Source organism: Callithrix jacchus, chromosome 9, assembly GCF_049354715.1.
Source record: "Callithrix jacchus isolate 240 chromosome 9, calJac240_pri, whole genome shotgun sequence".
Classification (NCBI taxonomy): domain Eukaryota; kingdom Metazoa; phylum Chordata; class Mammalia; order Primates; family Cebidae; genus Callithrix; species Callithrix jacchus.
In genome coordinates this window covers 115,712,666-115,738,276 of record NC_133510.1, presented here as the reverse complement: position 1 = coordinate 115,738,276, position 25,611 = coordinate 115,712,666, and the positions used below count along the sequence as shown (strand labels likewise).

Sequence of the window (25,611 nt, the reverse complement as noted above, 5' to 3'; positions counted from 1 at the left end):
GAAATATATACCATTTATTCCTTCTGAGGGTTGCTACCTATGAGGTTTTATCTACATAACAAGACCACCTTTGCTAGTCAAGCCTCCTCTTCTCCCACTCCTATAACCTGTCTTTCCACTAAAACCTGACTTATTACCTTAACTTGTTTTCGCCCATTCTCAGAGCCTGCATTCTTTCTTATCCTCAAGTTGGTACTTAAGCTCCTATACCTCATTGAGGGGCTGGGTCTTCATTCTGAAGACTCTTGAATTAAATAAATGTGTATGCCTTTTCTCCTGTTAATCAATCCGCCTCATGCCAGTGATTTTCAGCAAACCTTCCGGGTTCTACATGGGGAAGACAGAGAGAGGTAAGGAACGTGGAAATGTGTCAGGTTCTCTCTTCCTTTTGTCCTCAAATATCCTGCCAAGGTCTTTTACTGGCTGCCCTCAGGCAGAAGATGGGCAACCTGTAAATGCAGCCTAAAGGGCTTGACCTCCCCCATGATAACAAGACAGGGGAGGGAGAGCAGTGGACCTGAGGAAACCTGAGGGAGCCAGCACACACTGGCTTCATTCATTCATAAACCAAAAGTAAAACTCCAAGCCCCTCAAGCACTTGAAGGAACCCTTTTCTCAGCCAAGGGCATTCCAAAGTTAACCTGAAAAACTAGTTCAGGCCATGGTGGCGAGGGCAGTTTGGACATGCTTCATTATATCCTACTCCCTTTTGGAATTCAGCCACAGCAGAACAGCAGTAACATCAACCCAGAAATTAAGACTGACAGAAAAGCTGATAAGAAACATTTACAATCTATTCTCTCTGAAACCTACTACCTGGAAGCTTCATCTGCATAATAAAACTTGGTCTCCACAACCCTTATCTTAACCCAGACATTTCTTTCTATTCATTCCAGGTCTTTAGATAATAACTTTCTCAACCACTTGTTGGAAAATCTTTGAATCCACCTACGACCTGGAAGCCCTCACTTCAAGTTGTTTCCCACCTTTCTTGACCTAACCAATGAACATCTCACACGCATTGATTCATATCTTATGTCTCCCTAAAATGTATAAAGCCAAGTCATAGCCCAAACACCTTGGGCACATGCTCTCAGGATCTCCTGAGGGCTGCGTCATGGGCCTCTGGTCACTCATATTTGGCTCAGAATAAATCTCTCAAGTATTTTCAGAGTTTGACTCTTGTCATGGACACATTCATTCATTCAGTGAACATTTATTGAATGCCCACCATGTTCTAGGCATTGTGCTAGATGCCCAGAGCCCAACACTAATAATACACAGCTCCTTCCTTGAGGGAGAGTTATTTACAATCCTATGAATTGTGGGCTAATAGCAAGACAGTATATGGTTTAGAGTTCTCACTGAGATGACATCCCAGTTTCATCTTAGAGGAAGAAAAGAGTTTGCCATACGTGTGGAGCACCTGCTGTTTTTATCTGCCCGGTACCCAGCATTCCTTGGGGAATGACCTTTGACCCACTCTCAGTCCCTCTGATTGTCTAGGGAATGGTCACATGACCCAAATCTGTCCAATCAGCATATTCCTACTTCCTAGCCACAATGATTGGACAGAGCATGAGCACATGGCTAAAACTGGTCCAATGAGAGGCCATCTCAGACTCTCTCTGGAATCTTAAATGAAAAGGAACTCTCTTTCTCCTGGTGTTGCTATAATGGATGGAGGTATATCAGAACAGCTGATCATCTTGCCCCTAGCAAGAATGATTGTACTTGAGAATGAAGGCAACACAAAGGGAAATTGATCTGAGGAAAACAAAAAGTCCTGATGGTATAATTTGAGTCCCTGGATCCAGCCATACCTGAGGCCAGTAACATTAGATCCTTCAGTTATTTGAACAAATAGACATTTTTTTTTCTGCTTTGGCCACTTTATGTTTGATTTATGTCATTTCTAATTTTTAAAAGCCTCAAGTGATAAGACTGGGGGAAGGTAGAGGAAATAGGGTTTGCAAGGAGAAGCAGGAAAGAGGGTGGTATATTCAGGGAACCACAAATAGTTTGATGTCCCCGAAGGGTAGGCTTCTGTAAAAAGAAATAGAAAATGAGTCTGGGTAGGTTGTTGTGAACCTAAAGATCCCTGAGTCTTAAATAGAGGAGGTTAAACTTCCTCCAGATAGTACAAAGTTCTACGACTTTCTATTTTTACATCAAATAATTGGCAAAAGGTCTGGGCACCTCCATATTCAGTATTGCGCCAAGACTTAGGGAGTACAAAAGAGATGGTTCCATCCCTCAAGTAGCTTATAATTTAGTTGGGAAAATACAAGGTAAAAGTGGGAAAACTATCATGGATAATATAATACAGTGAATACTTACTGAACATTTGTGACAGATGCTGCATTGTGTTTGCATAGATATTTTGCACGGATTCCACACACCTCTCTATGAAGTAGGTGCTATTATCATCGCCCCTATTCTACTGATGAGGAAATTATGGCTCAGAGAGTTTGTGTTACTTGCCTATGGTTGTACAGCTTGGAAATGACAGAGCCAGAATTTGAACCCAAGCAGTTTGTGGAGTCCAAATCATTCTGCCAAGTGGTCCATTAAGTTATAGTTGGAATGAGAAAAGTAAACAGAAAAGGGAGTCCAAATGTCAAGCACTGAATCTATAGCCAGACTGTCTGTGGTTTTGCCCCTGGAGGCCCAGCTGTCAGTCACAGGTCTACGTGGCAAACAGCACTTCCATCTATCAGCGGGTACCCTTGTGGGTTCAGGGGTGACCTGACCCTGCTGAGGAGTCAGAAAAATAGGCCCCCTGTCCAGGGGAATGGGAAATTGTATGCAAGAGGAAGGAGAAGCAGGCAGCTGCCAGAAGCTCTGCCTCTCGCAACACTTCTCCCCACTCCCAGTCTTTCCTGGACAGCACCACTTTTTCCATGATTCTTACTGCCTCCCGACAGGTACTGTGATCTTGACAGCCCACTTCAGTTCCCAGTGAACAGGGCTCACATCATAGTGTAGCATGCTGGCAGAAAGAGAAAGATTGCTTAATATTTTTGGAGAGGGTAGAGGAGAGTGGATTCTGAAACCCATCCATTGCCTACCCTCTACACTCCCTCATATTCTTAGAATGCACATATACATGAACACACACACAGAGGCATGCACACATTGCTCTCTGTTAATGCAAATTATGCCCATACTTCAAAGTCCCCTGAAATCTCTTGTGAGAAGCCTTCTTGAGCACCCAAACTGGAACTCCCTTATCTTTGAACTCCATGAATCAGAATCATGTAGGGAAAGCAGGTTGAAAGAGATTACATGACCTGAGTTCACAGGGCATGTAAATGTCAAAGCTGCAACTAGATTCCAAGTTTCCTCATACCTTCCTCCAGACCATTTGTCTTCCATGAGACCCATAGTTCTAATTATTTGTATGCCCCAATGGATAATTTTCAACACCTTGAAGTACCTTTTACCTCAAGGATGGCAAAGAGTGTTCATCGTATCAGTGTTGGTTGGTTGGCTGTGGCTGTCTGGAGCATTGTGTTGAGAGGAATGCAGCAGGTGGGGGGGGATCATCATTGTGTTAAGAAGGATGCAGAGGGTCATCATCACATTGAGAAGGATGCAGAGGACTGTGACTGATTACCAATGGCTGCCATGCACAGAAAATGGAGACTGATATCCCATATGCTATGGATTTGCCATCTTTTCTTCCTTTCAGAAGCTTCTCCCAAATGTTTCAGGCAGAATTAGTTGCTTGTTGACCTGGATTCCCATACCACTGAGTAAACACATTCACTCAGGAACCGTTTATACATGCCCAGAGCCTCAGTCAGTGCCTTGTCTGAACCAAAGCAGGTCCCCGAAAACTATCTGAATGTTGCACTGTTCAGATATATTCATTATAACTTCACAAGGGTATGTCTTCTTTAACAGCTAGATAGCAACTTTTCATGAAAGCAAGCATCATATTGCACTGTATTTGATATTCTCATACCATGCCTAGCATAGTGCCGAACACATACTTAATTTAATTTAATTTGCTATCAGTCTCTGAACGTTTACCACATGCTAAGTAAGGGCTGTGACATGAACTTCCTATATATTATTGTATTTGTCCCTCCTCTACACCCTACAAGGCATCTGTTAACCCCATTGTGTCAAAGAAGACAATGAGGCTCAGAGAAGTTATTCAACTTGCCCAAGGTCACACAGCTAGTAAGCAGCAGAGCTAGGATTAAAATCTGGGTCTCTGTGAATGCAATTTTGGCTAATTGATCATCATTACAACAAATAGTAGTCATTGGGGAGGTAATGAGAATACCCACAGGTAAAATCTAGAAACTGATGTGGGGCTTGAGGTGTTGTGTTTTATCTTATTAAATGTGATGTTTCAGCTCAGCGCTTCCTCAGGTTTGTCAAAGCCTAAGCCAGGCTGCAGTGGCTGCTGTACTGTGAATATCCGCACTGCCCAGACTTGGGCCGGCTGGTCCAGCCGACATGACTCAGCACCTGGAAACATATGCGTCTTTAAATAGATCCTGCTCTCAGCTGGTTCTCAGGGCTGATCAATGACTTACCTGTCATTGGAAGGAACCAGGAGAGGTGTCCTGGGGTGTTCTGGGCTGCTGTGCTGGAGCAGAGCAGAGGGACATACATACCAGAAGAGATTTAGTGGTGGCTGTGACCCTGCCGGAGTTTGAAAGGCTGGGGAAGACATCAGAAGCAGGGGCTAGACAATCCCCTTATAGCCCCTGATGTTGAGGGTTCAAGGTTCCTCATTTGTCCATACCTATTCTTTAATCTCACCTTTTGGAGTTAGGGACCATGCGCCTGCAGTTTTGTGGAGTAAGCAGGAAACAAGGTGGACCAAGATCTGGAGATCTGTGTTCAAATCCCAGCTTTGCCACCTTGAGCTGTGCAACCTTGGGCAAGCCCTTCACTTTCCTATCCTCTCATCCATCAAGCAACACTCTCTAATTACAAATGCACAACAGGAGGCAGAAGACAACCTGATTGTTCTCAATGGAGAATCAGCCAAATGATTTATGATTCATCTATACCAGGGAATGAAGGCTCCTCAGACCAGAGAGGTAATTGTCATGCACCGAAATGGAGCCTTCTCCAAGCAAGACATGGGATGATGACCTTCCTTCTGCATGTTTTCAGTGGCGACCTATTTAACATGTAAGCTAGTATATTCATAGAATAACTCCAAAAGAATACACACACACACACACACACACACATACACACACACGAATGGAGGACTCAAGACTTATTTTTTACTCTGTGGTGTTTCGTTTTGTTTGAATTCTCACTGTTGCATACTTCCAAAACAATTTCTAAGGCAGTGACCACAATCACACACATGTGTTCAATTGAGAACATGGTAAGGCTATGGAAATATCGCTAAACTGGCACAAAAAATCCAGGTCTACTTCCAGTGACCACAAGCTCTGTGGGTCTTGGAAAACCGTCTAGGCTCTCTGAGCTTTAGTTTCTGCTTTTCATTAATAGGATTTATTCATGACCAGGAAGCACAGTATTCCTGACCTCCTGGGCTGGTAAAAAGATCAAATATGGAAAAACTTGGAAAGCACAATGGGACATCCATCTGTAAGACACATATTGTTATTAATACTGTCTTACTTCTATCAAACAGAAGAGTAAGCCTACAGCTAGATACACTTGGGTAACTTCCTCTGCTAAGGCATTTTTTCAGGTGCATTGTAGTGTTTTGTGTGACTTATGAATCACGTGAGTACAGGTTTGGAGCTCAGCAGAACTAGGTTGAAAGCCCAGTTCAGTCATTGACTAGCTTAAACAAGTGACTTAAAATCCAAAGTCTCCTTTATTTGTAAAATGATGGTAGTCATAATTCATATGGATATTGTGAGAATTACATGAAATAGCAATGTGAAACATTTAGCATAGAGTTCTAGCATAGTAGGTGCTCAATAAATAATGGGCTTTTCTTTTAAACCTTCCTCACAGTCATCCCACAAGCCATTTTGCTTTTAGGATCTAGATGTCACATATGCAATGTTTAGAAACCCTCACCTCTGGTGGAAAATGAGTTTACTTTCTATCTTAACAGGTTCTCTAGAAAAACAGAACCCAGGCAAAAGCATTCTGGACTGACACTGTATTGGGGAATGCAGTCCCAGGAAAGCAAGAGTGAGGGGAAAAAAAAGAGGGAGACAGAAGGAGGTATACTATGGAGCTCGTCAGTTGCTTGGTATTGCAGATGTCTTCAGAGAAGCTGCATCTTTGAACCACCCATTTAGAGGCAGGAATAATTTATCCACCAGCTCTCTTCTTGCAGTGGTCAAAGCTCCCCCTCCCACAGCTCCCCTACACTTCTGGATTTCATATGGGTGAGTAGCAACTGGTTTCTACAATATTTCATGCCGTGGTGGAACAGGAAAACTCAAAGGCAGAGGGGAGAGGTGTAGAGCACCAGCATGAGAGGACGTAATTCTGGGCCATTTCCATGAGTGATATAGGGGACTAGAGCAGCTGCCACAGCAGGATGCTGGCAACATTATCTTTAAGACAATGAGAACACAAGCTGTTACTAGCCCACTCTGGCCAGAAAGTGAGGCAGGTGCATGGCGCCTGAAAAGTACACAAGCTGAGTCTGACACCTTCCATCCAGGTGAGAGCCCAGATTCACCTCTTAATGTTTCTAATAGAGTCAACCTGACACCGGCTCACCTGGTATCTAAAGCCTAAAGACCCACTCTCCACACCCATCTCAGAAAATGAAGCCTTCTTAGCCCTGGGAGAGAGCTCTGTAGACAGTTGTATACAGTTTTTTGCTTTTATTATTTTTTAATTGCCATATCATAATTGTACACATTTATGGCATACAGTGTGATATTTTAGCTTGCAAATAGAGCAAAAATTTTTTTAAATTTTAAAACGTGTGATATCTCAATACATATATACAATGTGTAATGACCAAATAAGGGTAATCAGCATATTCATGACCTCAAAGGTTTATCATTTCTTTGTGCTGGGAAGATTCAAAATCCTCTCTTTTAGTTATTTGAGAGTGTATAATAAATGGTTAATTATAGTAGTCTTCCACTAATTATAGTCCTTCATTCCCATTGAATGTCATACTGAGGTCCACAACAGCCTCTGGAATTTTTCAGCTCTCTGTCCCAGAAGGCTGCTAACTTGGACCTTGCTACCTCAGCCTCTTAGAGAGCTGTCCATCAGGAAAGGCATTTAAATGTGAGATCTTGGGCTTTTTGTCAAAAAACACAAGGAAAAGCCACAGCCATGCCAAATCTATTCTTGCATCTATCTGGTTTTATTTGGGACATTAAACCACAGTATTCAGTGTCCTCTATTTAAATACATTTTATTTCATTCATTTGTCTATTCAGCAAATATGTATTGAGGAATCAATAAGAAAAAGACAATCTAAAAGAAAGATGGCTAAAGGGTAATGAATAGAGAAGAAAAACACATGGCTCGTACACATTTGAAAAGATGTTCAGTCTCACTCAAATAAGAGAAATGCGAAGTAAAACTACACTGAAATATTATTTTCCCCCTCAGATGGGCAAAAAAATTGAAAGGTTCATAATACACTTTGTCAGCAAGGCTGAGGGGAACTGGGTATTCTTAGACATTACTTGTGGGAGTGTCCCTATGCAGTGTAATTTGACAACAGCTATGAAAATTATGAATGCACTTATTTTTCGACACAGAAATTCCCCTTCTGGGAATTTATCCTAAAGAAATGTTTGGACTTGCACAAAATGATGTATATGCAGGGTTCTTCACTGAAGAAGTGCAGGAGCTAGATTTTGGGAACAATCCAGATGTCTTTGAGTAGGAGACTAGTATATCCAAACAATAGTATTCTGTACAGTTTTTTGCATTTATTATGTTTAATTGACATGTCATAATTATACATATTTATGGGGTACACTGTGATATTTTATCTTGCAAGTGAGGTTAAAAAAATTTAATTTTCAAAACTGTGATATCTCAATACAGGTATGCAATGTGTAATGACCAAATCGGGGTAATCAGTGTACTCTTCACCTCAAACATTTACCATTTCTTTGTGTTAAGAATATTCAAAATCCGCTTTTTGTTTTTTGAGACTATACAATAAATTGTTATTAATTATAGTCACCCCATATTTCTTAGCATTTATGTCTCCTATCTGGCTATACTTTTGTATCAGTTAACTGACCTTTGGTTCTCTATCCCATGTACCATTTTTTTAAATGATAGGATGCGATTTACCTATTGAGAAAGATTTACATGATGTATTGGCAAATAACAAGGCATAAAGGATATGGCATTCCCCCAGTAATGCTGCCTAATAAATCACTGTAAAACTTTTTTAAAAAGTAATTATTTATTCTCATGCTCATAGATCTGAGAGCTAGTTGGGGCTCTGCTGATCCTGGCAGGGCTCAGCAGGGCAGTTCTTCTCTCAGCTGCAAGCTACAGGTACTGTTTACTCTGTTCCCCACTTTTCATTCAAGGGCTAGGCTGAAGAGGTAATAGTTAGCCAGGGCTTGCTCTTCTCACAAAGGATCATAGAGCTCAAGAGGGCAAGACCAATCACACAAAAATATTTCAAGACTCTCGCATTATTACCTAACATCTTATTGGCAAAAACAAGTCACATGACCAAGCCCAAAGTCAAGGAGCAACGAACACACTACCCAGCATGAGTTCTGGGAAGGGTGTGCCTGTATACGCCATCAGAGAGTGAAGGATTGGGGCCAATAACTCAACTTAACAGGACTTAAACAGACACATATATGTGTATATAACCAGGTATGCACACACATATATATCCAGTTTTACTTATCTTTGCATAAAGTTATCCTGGAATAAACTATAACAATGACCCCCTCAACTGGGGGACTGGGGAGAAGTGAAAAATAGATGAATAAAAGGTAAGCAGGAAGACAGTCCACTGTATACCTTTTGATATTTTAAAAATCTGAGGAATGGTTTACCTGTGCCAAAATAATTAATTTAAAAGACCAATTGAGTACCTACTAGGTGCCAGGCACTAGGCTAGGTGTTGGGAATAAAGTTGTCCATAAGCAGACCCAGTTAACTTGAGGGAGAAAACAGTACAGCAAAGTGCTTTTTCAACCCAGGCTGCTACCAGAACCACCGGGGAAGCTTTTTAAATAAAATACTGATAATTAGATTCTTCCCTCTCTTTGTTATTGAAAAGTATAAAACTGACATATCTCCCTTTTCACTTTGGCAGCCAGGAAACTCAGTGCCAAATCTGAAGCTCACCTGGAACAACTCCTGATATCCATATTGCCTATATATGTGGTCTTTTCCTTGAACCTAATTTCTACACTCACTTATTTTTTCATTGAATATGAATCTCTAGTTTTATTTTGTCATTGGTTCTTGGTTTGCGTTCTAAGACGTCTTCAACCATTTATGATGTAGAGGAATTAAATTATCAATAATATAATAATAATGCCTTTTGTTTATTTGCTTGGCACCTATTAGGCTCCAGGCATGAAGGCAGGTGCTTTAGATGTTTTATTTTCAGTTCTTTAAAAACACACAAACACACAGAAGAGGGTGTTCATTTTATAGAGGATAAACTGAGGCTCAAAGAGGTTAAGAGCATGTCTAGAGTCACACAGCAGTAAGTGGACAGGCTGCTGAATTAATCTCCTACTTCTGCTATAGCAAATTACCACGAACTTGGTGACTTCAGACAACACAGATTTATTACCTTACAGTTCTGACAGTCAAAAGCCAAATGGATTGTCAGGGCTGTGCTCCTCCTGCAGGCTCTAGGGGAGAATCATCATGTCCTTTCACACACCTTGGCTCATGGTGGCACATAACTCTGGCCTCTCTTGCCATTGTCACATCTCCTCCCACTAACTCTGACCCTCCTGCCTCTCCTGTATAAAGATTATTGTAATCTATGATAATCTTCCCACCTCAAAATCTTTAACTTTATTGTATCTTCATAGTCCCTTCTGCCACATAAGATAACATATTTGCGGGTTCCAGAAATTAGGGCATAGACATCTTTGGAGGGCCATTGTCCAGCCAATCATAACTAGGATTCAAGCTTACATCTTTCTAACCCCTGAACCAGTGCTCTTCTCACTATTCAAATGTTGCCTCTGAAAAATCTGGGACTTATTTCTGTGAAATTGTCAATCTTAGGGCCTTCCTCAGTCTAACAAGAGAAGGAAGATGTACTTTTCTGCACATCAGGCAAGAAACAGGAATAATACTTTCTTTTTCATCAGTGTGAAATTTCCCCCATTTCCAGCTAGAGCTAGTAGGGCTATCTGCAAAGCAAGACATCTAAAGATCACCCCCCATCACCCTCTGCAGTTAGCCAAGTGGGGCTTCAGGAAGTGGCTCACTTGGGTTTTCTGCATTACTTGTTTCCTTGTCTGTTGCCTCCCCTGTGTGTACCACAGTATCTCATAGCCCAAAAGTGCCCAGCACAGAGCTGGCATTCCACTGATGAATGCAAGCTCCAAAGTGCCCTGATTGAACGGACAGGCTTTGACTTGGGTACAAAATTTGAAACTTGGGATTAACGAAGTGCACTCTGCCCAGTATCCCCCACCTTTGGGAGGGGTTGACATAAAAGCTGAAGTCAGGATCACAGTGGAAAAGCAGGAGTGGAATTGTGTTTGTTTGTCTAGCTGGGGCCCTTCTGAGAACAGAGATTACATCTCTTGAACATTCCACGAGAAACAGTCTGAATCGATTGCGCTTAGACATCAATAACAATCCACCATGAAAAATTATCCCGCAAGGGCACAAAGATAGATGTACAAGGATATTCACTGCACTGTTTATAACAGCAAAAAAAAATTGAACACTACCTAAATGTTCATCTAAAGGAGGTTGGGGAAATAAATGATCATACAGTCTCATTGATGGGAACCTGTACAGCTATTAAAAGAATGGAATAGATGAGGAAAGAGGCTCAAGATATATTGCAAAATGAAAAAAGCAAGTTGCAAGGAAGTCTATAAATAATGGTCCTATTTTTTTAAATATGTATTTATCAAAACTCATCAAACTCTGCACTTGGTGACCTGTGTATTTTTTACTCATATGAATTATATGTTAATAGAAAAATGTACATATACATTCTAGTTCTTGATTTGAAGAAGCAATTTTTTAAAATTATTTTTTGAAATTAAGACTTGGCTTCTCAAAAAAAAAAAAGACTTGCCTGCTCATATAATGCAACATTTATGTTTTGTCAAAAGGTTAAGCCAAAGAAGTAGCTTACCAATGACTGTGGCTTTTAATAGAAGACATACAAGAGATATGTATTAGCATATACATAGAAGATACACACAGGAGATAAGTTTATGCATTGAAAAGCTAAAAATATACACATTTTGAATTTAGGAGTGAGTAACAGGGTGAGGGTGGAAGACGCAGGAACTAAGTAATAAATTTCTATAATTGAATTTTTTGTTAGGGACACATATTGCTAGTAATAAGAAACAAATATAGGTTAAGAAAAGAAAAAGCCATACCATTTGTGAGAAATAGTGAAAACACATCTTATGTTTAGGAAAATGAGGGACATTTAATAATTTAGCAAGACAGGAGAATTGGACATTATTTGTGTTTTGAAAATATAAAAGATTGGCATTTTCTGATTACAAAGGTAATATGTGCTCATTATATAATTGAATACCTAAATAGCATGAAAGCCTTGAGACTTATGCCTAATACCACATTCTATCCCAAGGTGAGCAAATCTTAACACTGAGGTACATACTCTATCTCACAAAAACGAACTCATCTTTATTTACTGCTTTACATTTAAACTTACTGATTTTGTCCCACAATATATAAAGCGCATCTTTGCATGACAGTAATATTAAAATATACATCATCATTTTAATAACCCCAGTTATTAAACTATAGCCATATTATAATTGTTTAAAGATTTGTGCTGCTTTCAATTTTTTTTACCAATTTAAACAGTGGTACAAACACAATTCTTATACATATATTTTTATTTTAAAACTTTTTTTAAAAAATAGGAACAGGGTCTCCCTATATTGCCTAGGCAGGTTCAAACTCCTGGGCTCAAGCTATCCTGTGCCTCAGCTTCCCAAAGTGATGGGATTACAGGCAGGAGCCGCCATGCCCAGCCTTATACATTTTACACATTTGCCTGATCCTTATGCACATTCTTAAGGCTTCTAATCCTTGTGATCACATTTTCTCTTCATAAAGGGAATAATCATTAGTATTAATATATGTTGAGCATGGACTTTCTGCCAGGCCTTGCACTCCTTTACCTCTGAACAATTCTCTGAGGCTGGTATTTTTATTACCCTTCATTTTATAGATGGATAAACTGAGGCTAAGATAGGTATATAACCTTTCAACATCACACAACTGCAAACTGGCAGAACCGAGAATAAAAGCCAGATCTGTCTGCTTCCAAAGGGCAAACTCACAGTCACAGCACTGTGCTGCCTGCTATGCATGTGGCTTCCAGAATAGTTCCGTCATTTCATTATCCCACCAACAGTGCACGAGGAAGCCCACATTCTCACTTCACCTCCCTCGCCCAAGCTGAGCATGCGTGTGTGAATCATACAGGGAATATGCAATTACAAGCAACAGAAAACTCAACAATGGGGTTAAATAATAAAGTGATTCATTGCCTCAAATAACCAGAAGTCCTAAGGAAGGCCAAGTGTCAAGGATGACTGGACTCAGCAGCTCACTGGTGAGACCAACATTCAGGTTTTGCTCCCTTTCCCTGCCTTCTGTGGTGCTGGCTTCATCTTCCATCTGTCTCTTCATTGTTTCAAGATGGTCCCTGACAACTCCCAAGACTATGTGCTTTAATTCCCCAGGTCCAGACAAGGGGAGAGGAGGTTGACTTTGGATACCCTCTTAGAAGAATGAGAAAGTTTTCTCAGCAACCCCAGCTCCTCATTGGCCTAAGTTGTCCATTGGCTCCCCCTGAACCCATAACTGTGGCCAAGGGGTAGAATTATAACAATTAATTTAGACCTGGATCCTAGAGTGAAGGTAGATTTAACATCCTCCAAAAGCTAAATAGAAAAGATGTGGAATGAAAGTTAAGGCATGTGTCAAGAGGGGAGTTGGATATTGGGCATAGCAGCATCCTCTCTTATGTACCACCCATCTCTTGGGCCTTAGCACTGCAGTGCACCCTACTGGCCTCTCTACCCTCACTCATGTCAAGAAGCATCAGGAAATTAACATACGTAGGGAGCAACCTTCAACCAATGATGATAGGGTAGGAGTATAAATACCCAGCTCCCTCACTCCTTAGATGGACCAACTGGGTGCACGTTCTACAGTGGCTCTCAAGTTTGCCCAGTGGGATTAAGCTCCAGTTGTCCTCAGTAGTAACTGGGTTGGCGACTCACCCTATTTGTCTCCCTTCTCTTACTTTCTCATGTGCTCACTCCCCTTCTAGTGTTTCCCGGGACCACATTCCCAATAAACCACTTACATTTGGATCTCTGACTTCGGGGTCTATTTCTGAGGAACCCAAACTACAACAGTGAGACAACTACAAAGTCCACTACACTATTACTTACGGCCTTTGTTTCGTTTAGGCACATTCTACAAAGACAAAATTTTGGTGCTGTGAGGCTATAATAGATGTTCACGCAGTAGCTCTCCCTGCTGATGACAGAGCCATATCTACCTCCAGGCTACCTCCTTCACCTTCAGTGTGAAGGAGAAAGGAGGCCCCTTCCTTCAGAAACCACTTTGCATGCACAACTACCTCAACAGTGACCAGACAGGAATGCATTATTAAGCACCCCTTCTAGACACTGTCCTGCAGATACAGACATCTGGACTCCTTGGTGAGATTTCTTTAAAAAAGAGAGGAAAAAAACTCTAATTCGGCCCATGGTGAATCAGGGTTTTTAATATATCTCTCTTTCTGGGAGCATTAGCTGTAAACAAACTATTAGTCTGGTTGAGAGATAAAAAAGAAACTTTTCTTTAAAAGATGGCAGACATTAATGTGCAAGCTCTCTTCTAAAAGATGTACTCTCCCCTTTCTCACCTGTTAATGGGATTTGTATGACAACAATTTATTTACTGACTTAATTAACTGCCATATAGCTTTGCATGGCTGGATGCGGCATTGGCAAATGGCTGATCTCTATCAGGAAAAGACGTGACAGTAGCTTTATTTCCAGGACGCATCAGAAACCAAGAAGACTTCTACTTCAGAAAGGACCCTTTTCAAAGGAGAAAACGCTGAATCTTTAAAATGGGACATAATTCTGAGAGTCGGAGAGTAGAAAGAGAACTGAAAGATGACTGAGCTCAATTGCCTCATTTTACAGATGAGAGCTGGGAAGGAAAAATGTCCTGTCTCCGAGATTCCTGAGTTAATGCAAGCCCAGGGAAGCACCCCACACCCTGACTCCTGGTTCAGAGCTCATCCCACCACATCATCTGCCCACATCCCCAGAGCACTGAGGAAATCAACAAAATCTATTTCTGCTCCCAGTGGGCTGGGCTGGGGGCTGTTGGATCAAATGGATTGAAGGCAGAGGCAGGAAAAGTGCCCAGCCTAGAATGGCCTTGAAAACACATCACTCTCTCTCTCTCTCAAAGGAGCCTGACTCTAGAAAAAGCTGAAATGTTGGAGATAATGCACAGAAGGTTACTCAGATGAGAGAATCATATACAAATGCCCTTCAGCTTCCAGGTAGGCAACAAATGGGGTGAAGGGATGGGCAGTGAACATAAGGAAGTGGTGAGGACTCGCAAACATGAGAGCATCTGCAAGGAGCCTAGTGTTGCCAGATCATCTGATTTTTCAAGACAGACCAAAAGTCCAAAGTATGATATGGCATGTTCCAGTTTTTCAGTCTTTGGAATTGGCATAATTAAAAATTATAGGCTTCATACAAAGCAAACAAAACATGTCAGCTCCTAAAATCATCAGTTTGTAGCCTCTGGCACAGTATGTCAACATCTGGTGGCAGATCTGGTCATTCATGCATGCATGTATTCATTTATTCAGGGTCAATGGCAGTGGTCCCTAAATCTTTCTACACATCAGAACCACCTAGGAAGCTTAAAAATCCGAATGACTTAGTCCCACATTCTCTAAGGGAAAAACATTAAAAAAAAAAATCCCAATGCCAAAGTCCCACACCATAACAATTATACAAGAATGTTCAAGTGTGGGAGTAGGCCAGGCATGGTGGCTCATACCTGTAATCCCAATACTTTGAGATGCCAAGGTGGGAGGACCACTTGATGCCAGGAGTTCGAGACCAGCCTAGGCAATATAATGAGGCCCCCATCTCTATAAAAAATTTAAAAATTAGCTGAGTATGGTGGCATATACCAGTAGCCCTAGCTACTCAGGAGGCTGAAGCAGGAGTCCATGAGTTTAAGGCTGCTGTGAGCTGTGACTGCAACATTGTACTCCCACCTGGGCAACAGAGCGAGGTGCTGTCTCAAAAAAAGAAAGGTGGGGTGGTGGGGTGGTGATGGAAGCCAAACATTAGGAAGTTTTAAATATCCTGCATGATTCCAACATACAGTCATACATGTTTGGGAACTGCTAACCTATAATGAGTCAGGCTGTGCATCAAGCACTAGAGACACAAGGATGACAGCACAGACATGTTCTCTGCCCTCATAGGACTTAGAGCTCAGTAAGCAGTTCAAACAGGTACCTAGATGTGGCAGAAGCTGCCAGCTGCCCGGCAAGTCTATTCTCCCTATCTTCCAGGGCACACACTGGACTGTATTTCCTAGCCTTCCTTGCAGTTAGATGGAGCCACCTATCTCCATCAGAATGTGAGCTGAAGGCATGTGTGTCTCTTCCAGAAGCCCCTGAAACCCACCTGCAACTCTATGCTCTTGAACCTCTGCAGCAAGAAGGGGCTCCTGGCTGCCCCATGTTGAGGATGGCAGAGCTGCCGTCAGCCCAGGCCAATGGGTCTATGAATAATTGCAAGGACCACTTGTTGACCTGGAGCAGTCGCCCTGGACTGTTTCACGTAAAAGAAATAAACTTCTATATTTCTGATACCTTCGAATTGTTGTTGAGGTCTTGTTACAGCAGCCTAAGCCACAACCAACCAATTACAATAGAGATAAGAACTATGACAGTGGTAGGGCAGGGTGCTATGGGGGCATAGACCCAGATCGAGGGAGATCAGAAAAGACCTGCTATTGATTCATTTACTCATTCATTCAACAAATGTTGACTGAGCACTTGCTATGTGCCAGGCACTGTTCTAGATGCAATTAATTCAATCAGCAAATAAGGTATAGTCATAGAAATCTTATTAAAAGGCACTAGGGATCCAGCAGTGTCTAGTCTGTTTAGGCTGCCATAAGAGAATACCATAAACTGAGTAGCTTAAAAATAACAGAAATTTATTTCTTATCGTTCTGGAGGCTAGGAAGTCCAAGATCAAATCAGCAGATTTGGTATCTGATGAGGACCCACGCCCTGGTTCACAGATGGCCATCTTTTCACTGTGTCCTCACGTGGTGGAAGGGCAAGGGTTCTCTCTCGGGCTTCTTTCATAAGAGGACTAATCCCACTCATGAAGGCTCAGCCCATGACCTAACCACCTCCCAAAGGCCCCATTACCTAATACCATAACCTTGAAGGTTAGAATTTCAACATAGGAATGTGGGGTGGGGAGTGGTATGGTAGGTGGGAGGAAGGAGAGGACACAAAGCTGCAGACCACAGCAAGAAGTAAAAAAAAGACAAAAAAGCTTTGCCCTTGTGGAGTTCAGGCTTCTCAAAGTATAAGATAACGTTTAAACTCAGACATAGGCAGAAATTTGGGAAGGGGGCACAGACACCACTGCTCCCAGAAAGTGGAACAACACCTGCAATGGCTGGGAGGGTGGAAGGAGGTGGCATCCCAGGGACACTACAAGGAATTGATCCTGGCTGGGACACAGAATGGGAGGCTGGGGAGGGACGTAGGTGGGATGAGAGGTGAGACACAGAAAGACTGAGACAGAGGCAGCTGACTAGCAGAAACAGAGTCACAGAGAGCATGAGGCAGAGAAACTGTCCGAGACAAACCCAAGATAGACAGAGACAGAAACCAGAGCTGAAAGACCTGGCAGAGAAGGAGACAGGTCTTGCAGAGTCACCTCCCCCTGATCCTACACCCACACAGGACTTATTTTACACAAGAGACAGATGTTCACATTTTATTTGACTTTTTGTTTGGTGGAGAAGGTCAATATTTGCTCCCTACAACTCCCGGCAATTCTTCATATACAAGAAGGGCATCGTTAATTAGCCTGAGGGCAGACTTATGCTTGGCTCAGCTGAGATCAAGTGAGGTCTGTTCCCTCAACACCTGGGGCTTGGGTTGAGTGATGGAGGGCAGGGTGGGCATTGGGAGGTCTGGCTTCTACACCTTGCCTGACTCAGTGGTGGCTGTGGAGTCTGTGCCTCAGCCCCTTCATTTGTCACATGAGCATGGACATCCCTCCTCTGACATTCAGCTAGAGCACTTATCCAAGTGTGTGATCATGTGTTTAATGGTGACATTGTTTAATGTATATTTGCCACAGGAGAGCTCAAGAGCAGGTTGTGTTGGTCTTGCTCATGGATGAACACATAGTAGGTGTTCAAGAGCATTAATTGGTTAAAGGAAAGGAGGGAGGGAGGGAGGGATGAAGGAAGGTAAAAAGGAGAAAAGGAGGGAGGGAGGGATGAAGGAAGGTAAATGGGAGAAAAGGAGGGAGAGAGGGAGGAAAAGAAAAAAGAAGTTAAGCACACATAGCGAGCACTATGAAAGGAAGAACAGGGTGCAGGAGGACTGAAGCTCATCTGGATTCACTCTTTAAGAAGAGAACGCTGCAAGATGAGTCTGAAATGACCTTCCCGGATTTCCCTGGGGAAGTCATAAACATTCCTGCCTCTTGAAGAGGCATCTACAGTTCCACAACCACAAACGGAGGAAGGAGAGAGACTGATATATAGAAATGACCACCACCAGGAAACCACACAATTGGAGGCCACCTCCCTGACCCTGCAGTGCACCCCATTGCTGGAGAATGGCCATTGCTAAAGGATGAACTAGAGGGGAACTGAGCAAGCAGTCGGATTGCCCAAACGTTCACTCTTCTCTCTCCTCCTTAGGGCGGAAGTTTGTGACTTTCTTCCTCTCTAGCTAAAACTGAAGATTTCCAGGTAGTGGAAGCCTTTGGATTTTCAAATGATAAGATGAGCTGAATTCACACGGGGAACAAATGAGGAAGAATAGCTCACCTGGCAAAGGCAACCAGTGGGAGATCAGCCTGCATGGATTGGAATGGCTCCATGAGTCCAGGTTAATATATATATATGTGAATAAAATGAATAAATGTGGGGGTGGGAAGAAGAGAAGCTCTAAGCCAACTAACTGAGAACTGCAAAAGGAATGATGGAGTTAGAAAACCCTCAAAGGATGCTAAAACCAGTGTGACAGCAAACTGACACAAGAACAGAAAATCAAACACCACACGTTCTCACTCATAAGTGGGTGTTGAACAATGAGATCACAATGGACACAGGGAGAGGAGCATCACACACTGGGGTCTGTCAGGGGGAAATAGGGGAGGGACAGCGGAGGGTGGGGAGTTGGGGAAAGAGAGCATGGGGAGAAATGCCAGATATAGGTGATGGGGAGGAAGACAGCACATCACACTGCCATGTGTGTATCTATGCAACTATCTTGCATGTTCTTCACATGTACCTCAAAACCTAAAATGCAATAAAAATAAAAATAAATAAAAATAAAAAAGATAACTATGAAAAAAAACAGTGAGTGAACGTGTGATGAATAGCAATATATTTACTAGTCTCAAAGTGTCTCCCCACAAATCACTTATTCATTACAAAGGGGAAAACTGTATCTTTACAGTGGAGAAACCTGTTACCCATAAGTGATCAACTTCACCCAGGAATAAGACAAACCAATAGCAGGTGCCTCCAAATACAATGCACTGGGAGCAATTCAGACCACTTTTGCATTATTCCTGCCAAAAATGAACAACCTGAATCTAAACACAAGGAAGCATCAGGAAAGCTCAAATTGAGGGCCTGGAAGCTTCAAAGATCTCAAAGTCAAGAAACAAAGAAAGGCCGAGAACTGCTCCAGAGGAAATGTTAAGAAGACATGACAATTCAATATGACGTACAATCCTGGGTTAGATCTTGGACAGAGAATAAAGAGAAGATTACTGGGACAGCTGAAACACTTTGAAAATAAGCTGTGGATTAGATGGCAATGTTGGAGAGATGGTAAATTCCTAGCTTTTGAAATTGATCTGTAGCAATGTAGGAGAATGTCTTTTTGCCCGGGATACACACGCTTGAGGTGTTTAGAGGTTAAAACAAAACGAAACTGAAAGAAGAATCCAAACATCAGAGCACAGAGTAAAGGCTGGTTCTGGAGTCAGGAGAACTGTGTTCAAATCCCAGCTCTGTCTCCCCTGACTGTGCGACCTTGGTCAAGCCCCTTGACTCTCTGAGCCTCGGTTTCCTTATCTCTAGAATGGAGCTAATAGTTCCTTTCTTTGTAGGACTGTTGCAAAGATTTGATGAGATCACCCCCTGCAAGGCCTGAGAATAGTTTCTGGCACACATGAATTCTTGAGAAATGTTAGAAGTAGCTATAAATCTAAAAGTCCCAGAGTTGTGGAGATCCTCAGTTTCCCAGTCCAACTCCCTTCCCAAATATGGGCCTCCAGATGAATGCTGTCCATGAAAAGAAGCAGGATTTTAAATACCACTGAGTCAGAGTTGTGAGGGCCCTAGTCTCACTCTTTTGTTTTACAAATAGAACATTGAAGCCTGGCCAGGTTTGGTGGCTCAGGCCTGTAATCCCAGTACTTTGAGAGGCCAAGGAGGGTGGATAACTTGAGGTCAGGATTTTGAGATCAGCCTGGCCAACATGGCAAAGCCTCATCTCTACTAAAAATATAAAAATTAGCCAGGCATGGTAGCAGGTGCCTATAATCCCAGCTACTCAGGAGCTGAGGCACCAGGATCACTTGAACCCGGGCAATAGAGGTTTCAGTGATCCAAGATCGCACCACTGCATTCCAGCGTGGGCGACAGAGCAAGACTCTGTCTTAAAAGAAAAAAAAAAAAGAAAGGAAGAAAACTGCAGCTTGGAACAGTCAAGGTCAGGTGGCTTGCCAAGTTCAATTGGACTCACCAAAATTTTAATTAACACCTACTATGTGCCAGGCCAGTGCTACACTGTGGGGGTTACAAAGATAATCAGGCTCAGAGCCTGAGTGCAAAAGCGTGTGTGTACACAGTTATTATAAAGTGTTGATGGAGGCAAATCAGAAGAAAGTCTTGCCCACATCACCCCATGAAATCTTAGCAGTCCCCAAACCTGCATTTTCAAAATTCCCATCTCCATATATTTGCCCAAAGCCTCCTCTTACTGGAACATCAAATCTTTCCCCATTAATTGCCACAAATCTTGTCATGCTCTTACTTAACACCTTCAGTGACTCCCTGTTGCCCTTGCAGGGTTGGGGGCAACAACACTAAACTCCTCTTCAGGACGTACTTCATCTTGCTTATCTGCTTAAAACAGCCCTGTAAGCAGATTGATGAGCCACAACATTTATTGAGCACCTACTGTGTGCGAGTCTCCATGAGGCTGCCAGGAGGACGCAGAGAACAGTTTGTTGGATTTGTTGTCAGCAGCTTACACAGTAGCCAGGGAGCAGACACGCTCGCAGAGTGGGCAGCACCAGATGGTGTGGAGCTGGGTTGCTCCAAGTGTAGTCTCTACGGAGAAACCCCTGCATCTCTATGATAGAAAACTGATATTCCAGATGGGATGCAGGACACACAGTGGCACGTCTAGAGTTGGTTCCTGCAGCAAATGCGATGTGGTTTGGTCTGCCTGCGGGAACCCATGTGAATGAAGGGGAAGCCTGGAGTGTTCCACGCTGTGGTAGGCAGAATACTGCTCCTTCTCCCTGCCCACCCCCCAAGAGGTCCACGTCCTAATCCCCAGAGCCCATGACTGTTACCTCACCTGGCCAAAGAGACTTTGCAAGATGTGATTTTCAAGAGGTCAAATTGGAGAGATAATTCTCTATTATATGGAGGGAACCTTAAGGGTAATCACAAGTGACCAAATAAGACAGAGGCAGAGGGAGATTTGATCACGGAAGAGGAAGTCGGACATAGGGTGGCAGAAGCAAGAGGCTGGAGGGATAGGATTGCCAGGGGACCAGGAGCTGGGGGATATGTGCAGCCACTGGAAGCCAGAAAAGGCAGGGAAGCAAACTGTCCTCCCCTAGAGCTTCCACGAGGAACACAGCCCTGCCAACACCTTGGTTTTAACCCGGTGAGGCCCATTCTAGATTGCTGACCTTCACAGTTATAAGATGATAACACATATGTATTAGTTCAAGTGACTAAGTGTGTAGTAATTTATTACAGCAGCCGTAAGAAGCTAATACACAAGCCATGCACTACCCCAAGCTCCGTCAATCCTCACCACCCTGGGATGTCAGGAACATTCACCCAGCAATAGGCCTGACTTTCTCCGCCTGCGCTGGAGCAGCCCCAGGAGTCTGCACTGTTTCTTGTCAGTTTCCCTGGCCTCTACTCATTGTTTTGAAAATAGCCTGAGTTAAATTCTCTTCAAATAAGCTAGTCTGAGAATGACACCTGTTTTCTGCTGGGACCTTAGCTCTCATCAATCCCACTACCTAACAAAGTCCAAAAGCTCAACTCGTAAAGGTCTGCACATTCCAGAACATTCTTGTCCCTAGATGTCCGCATGTCTCAAAAGCTAATTTCCTCATGGCCCTCTTGGTGCCCTGGCTCCTGTTGCAGTAGATGCTTCTTCAGATACATGAACTTCATATACATTTCCCCTCCAATTTCCAAAAAAAAATCTACCCACAGCAAGAAGTTCTTAATAATGTCACCTTTAAACGAATATTACACAGGGGGCCCAAATAAGAGACATCTAACACAGCAACCTGAACAATGGCTGGTGGCCACTGTAAACTTCACCAATCCCAAAATATCTACTGGGATTTCACTTGGACTTTCAACTCTCCCATGTGTCAACTAAAGAAAAAAAATCAAGCTTTTAAAGAATTAAAGTTAGTTTTATTCAGAAGTCTTATCGAGGGCTCTGGACTGAATGAAGCCTATAACCTGGGAACAGCCCTTTAGAGAGCTCTATCAGACTACTCTTGTACAGTATTCTAGCCCACTGCCTATATACAGGTGGTAGAGGTTTAATACGTGCAAAACCACATCCAAGTTGGATATAAGAGTACATCTGTTACAGATTATAGAGGCACAATCACTAACCCCATCAGATGTTATCTTAAGTATAGGAAAAGGCAAGGACTAGGGTCACTTGTCTTTTAAGGAATGTAGTGACTCAGGCAAAAGACATGGGGGGCTGTGTGCTATATCCTGTTTTGTCTTCAACACATTTCCAGAGCATTGCACATCATCACAAGTCAGAGGCTTGTGAAATTAGGCTGGAAGCAGAAATGAGCAGACATGGCTTCTTATATTTTCTCCTTTATCTCACACAAGTCTCTCACCAACTTCCTGAGGTCTCTCTTACCCCTCATCTCTCTCCCCCTCCACTGTCCTTGAAGCTTTGGAGTGAGACCTGTGATGGGGGGCAGAAAGCACACTCTCTCCCCAAACTCTCATCAAAGCAGTCTTCTAAACAAAGATGGCTCTGTGTCTACAAGGAATTCTATTTGTGGTGGGGGCAGGGGCGGCGGTGACTAAAATGTTTTTTACCCTCAATACAAAAGTAGTGTGAATTTGGAGTTTGGAGATTGACAGGTCACTAGACAAGATTAAGAAGCAATCCAAAATGAGACACTGAGATAACAGAGCTGGAGGAAATGAAAAGCCCCAGCCATATGACAGCACAGGGGAGCCCAAGAGGAAAGGCAATTGAGGAAATTCCTATCGTGGGAGTGGCTAAGGAAACGTACAATGTTGACTATTCCATTTTAACTTGTTTTCTGTTCTGTCTTGAGCCATGGTCCAGTTCAGCCATTTTCAAGCCTTCAGTAAAAGTCTGCAACCCACAAATTGCCTATCTGGGGATGTTCTAAGGCATGGGGTGGGCAATATTTAAAGTAAGGTAAAGAGGAGACAACAGCTTCAAGAGGCAAGACACCAAATGGACCCATGTAGAATTCCACACGAGAAGTGACCAGGAGTGCAAAAGCCCTCTGAGATTCCCAGATATATCCAAAAAGGCACTGGACATCCTACAATACATGAAATGGGAGCTTGGACCATTTTGATTTTGATTTTAAAGGGACAAATGGAGGTGTGGAAGAACAGGAGACATCCCACATGTAGCTGGCACTTTCAGACTTTGAACCTTAGTGCTAATGGTCAAGGTCTCAAAAATCACTATGCAAAATGGAACTCAGTGCCTGAATTGCATCTGAACTGTGGTGTTAATTACACGTCTGCAAGACAGTGAGAAGGCTAAAATTAGCCAACAATCTGATATGTTGACATTTGGCATCAGTAACTGAAGCCTCTATGAAAGACAGATTTATAAGATGAGCTTCTGTTTCATGATGACACACAAGCTTTCAGGAGCCTCAAGAAATTCTGAAAGTTCAGCATTTTCTCTGCATCTGCTTGGCTATACATGGTGCTGAGAAAAGGTGCTGGCTTGCCCACTCCTTGAGGTGAAAGAGAGAAGGAAGAGAGAAGGGCAGAAGCTGTTAGTCTAAGCTCCCTGGCTTAGTCACTGGAGTGTATTTTTCTGGTGATGTTCATTAATATGCATACCCAGAACTAACACTTTTCAAAAAAGTGAAACAAAATAAAGCTCTCTGGCTAACTATAGAATTCATTATGCTGCTTAAATTGTTGCGGGAAATGCATGCCTAGGGTCTCCAAGCTGGGAAAACTTTTTATTATACACCAGAAACTGAGCCAGGGGTTTAACGAAAATTAACTCATTTGATCCTCACAAATGCCTTAGGTGAAAGGTACTATTATCATCCCTATTGTACAGATAGAGAAATCAAGGCTAAAAGAAGCAAAGTCACTTAGCTGGCGTCTCCATCAAAATCAAATCAAGAAATCAGAAACTGTTTCAAGTATTTACGACAGAGAGAATGTAACGCAGGGGATTGGTTACATGAGCAAGGAGGGAGCTGAGGTTACCAGGGAGAGTGAGGCCACCCAGAGACTAGCAACAGCAGAAAGCCGTTACTACCCTAGGCAGGGGAAAGAAGGGAGAAGGTAGGGTTCCTAGAGCCCTGGGCCAGTGAGACTCAGTAAGTAGAAGCTGGAAACGGAGGAGTCAACAAACCTTCCAGAGGCAGAGGGAGGGGAAGAAATTCCTTGGTTTTTCCTTCCTTCTGCCTTCTCCTGTATTGCCATTGCCTCGCATTAGACAAACCCAGCAGGAAGCAAGCCGACAAAGAAGTGTGGAAGATGCGGGCTGTAGGGACATGGCCCCTGTCGTCAGAAAGGAACAGAGGACAAATAAATAGGCCCAAGACCAGGACAGCTGGTAAGTGCCTTAGCCAGAATTTAAACCCAGGTCTAATCCAAAACCAGATAAACCACAACTCCTTTTACGGAAGAACATAGTCAACTCGAAATTTCTTCAAGGTGACACCTGTCATTCCATGTGGAAATGGGGGAGGCCAGATGACCTTCTCAGATTCTGGCCAATGTTCCCTGTTGAGGGCAGGCATAAGGGCATGAGTACCCACACCCATGAGTTCCAACCCCAGCTCTGGTGATGGCTCCTCGTGTGTCTTTAAGCAAATGACTTCACCTCTCTGAGCCTCAGTTTCCTCCACTGGAAAGTGGAGGATAGAATTAAACACTTCACAAAGGTGATCTAAAATTTAGAGAGCAGTTGGGTTTATGCAGGTACTAAAAAAAAAAATAGACCTAATTCCTACCATCGCCGTCAACATCATTATGTAACCTACAGGTCTCTCATTTTACTCACAGAATTATCACTTTACTTACAAGCTGGGTGTCCTCTGGAGGAGGCAGGGTTGGCAGAGAAGAAATGTGAATTCCTCAGTCACATCTTCAAAGCTGTCCTGGGCATTCTCTCAGAGACCTCTCAGCTTTCAAGCAAACCTATCCAAGTTCATTAACAGTTAGAAGCCACTCCCGGGAAGGAATACCTGGGGATGCTGCAAAGCCTGTTTATTCTGGCCTCTTCTCCTTAGTGCATGCATTTACCTCAAACTGTGACCCTACTTTGCTTTCATTAGAACATTATTCATTAGGGGAAAAAAGAGAGAAAACCAAATACCTAGGCAAACAAACACAACTCTCAGGGCTTGCAGATCTGTTATAAGCCTTCAGTTTGGAAGGCATCAGGGAAATGCAAGCTACAATTAGGTTTATGAAAGGTATGATATGGGCACAAGTTCAGCATAGAGTTGGCTGAACTGCTCTGCTGTGATGGGATGGGTTTAATTTGCTCAGCACAAAACCATTCAGTGAGTCATCTGCTCTTTTTGATTGAGCTGGATGTAGTGCAGCTCCCCAAACAACAAACACCACTAACTCACCTTGCAGGGGACCCTTCCCACCCTGTTCTACTCC

At 42.8% G+C, this 25,611-nt stretch overlaps 1 protein-coding gene and 1 long non-coding RNA gene across 10 annotated transcripts in view; one reads left to right on the top strand and one right to left on the bottom strand.

The window, feature by feature from the left end:
- The window catches only part of RPH3A (rabphilin 3A), a 341,396-nt gene that overhangs the window by 140,915 nt on the left and 174,870 nt on the right, over positions 1 to 25,611 (bottom strand). The gene's annotated exons all lie outside the window — the stretch shown is intronic.
- Positions 4,465 to 9,458, top strand: LOC144577792 (uncharacterized). Its single transcript, XR_013522397.1, has 3 exons — positions 4,465 to 5,160; positions 6,074 to 6,353; positions 9,239 to 9,458. It is a non-coding gene; the product is annotated as an uncharacterized LOC144577792 (long non-coding RNA).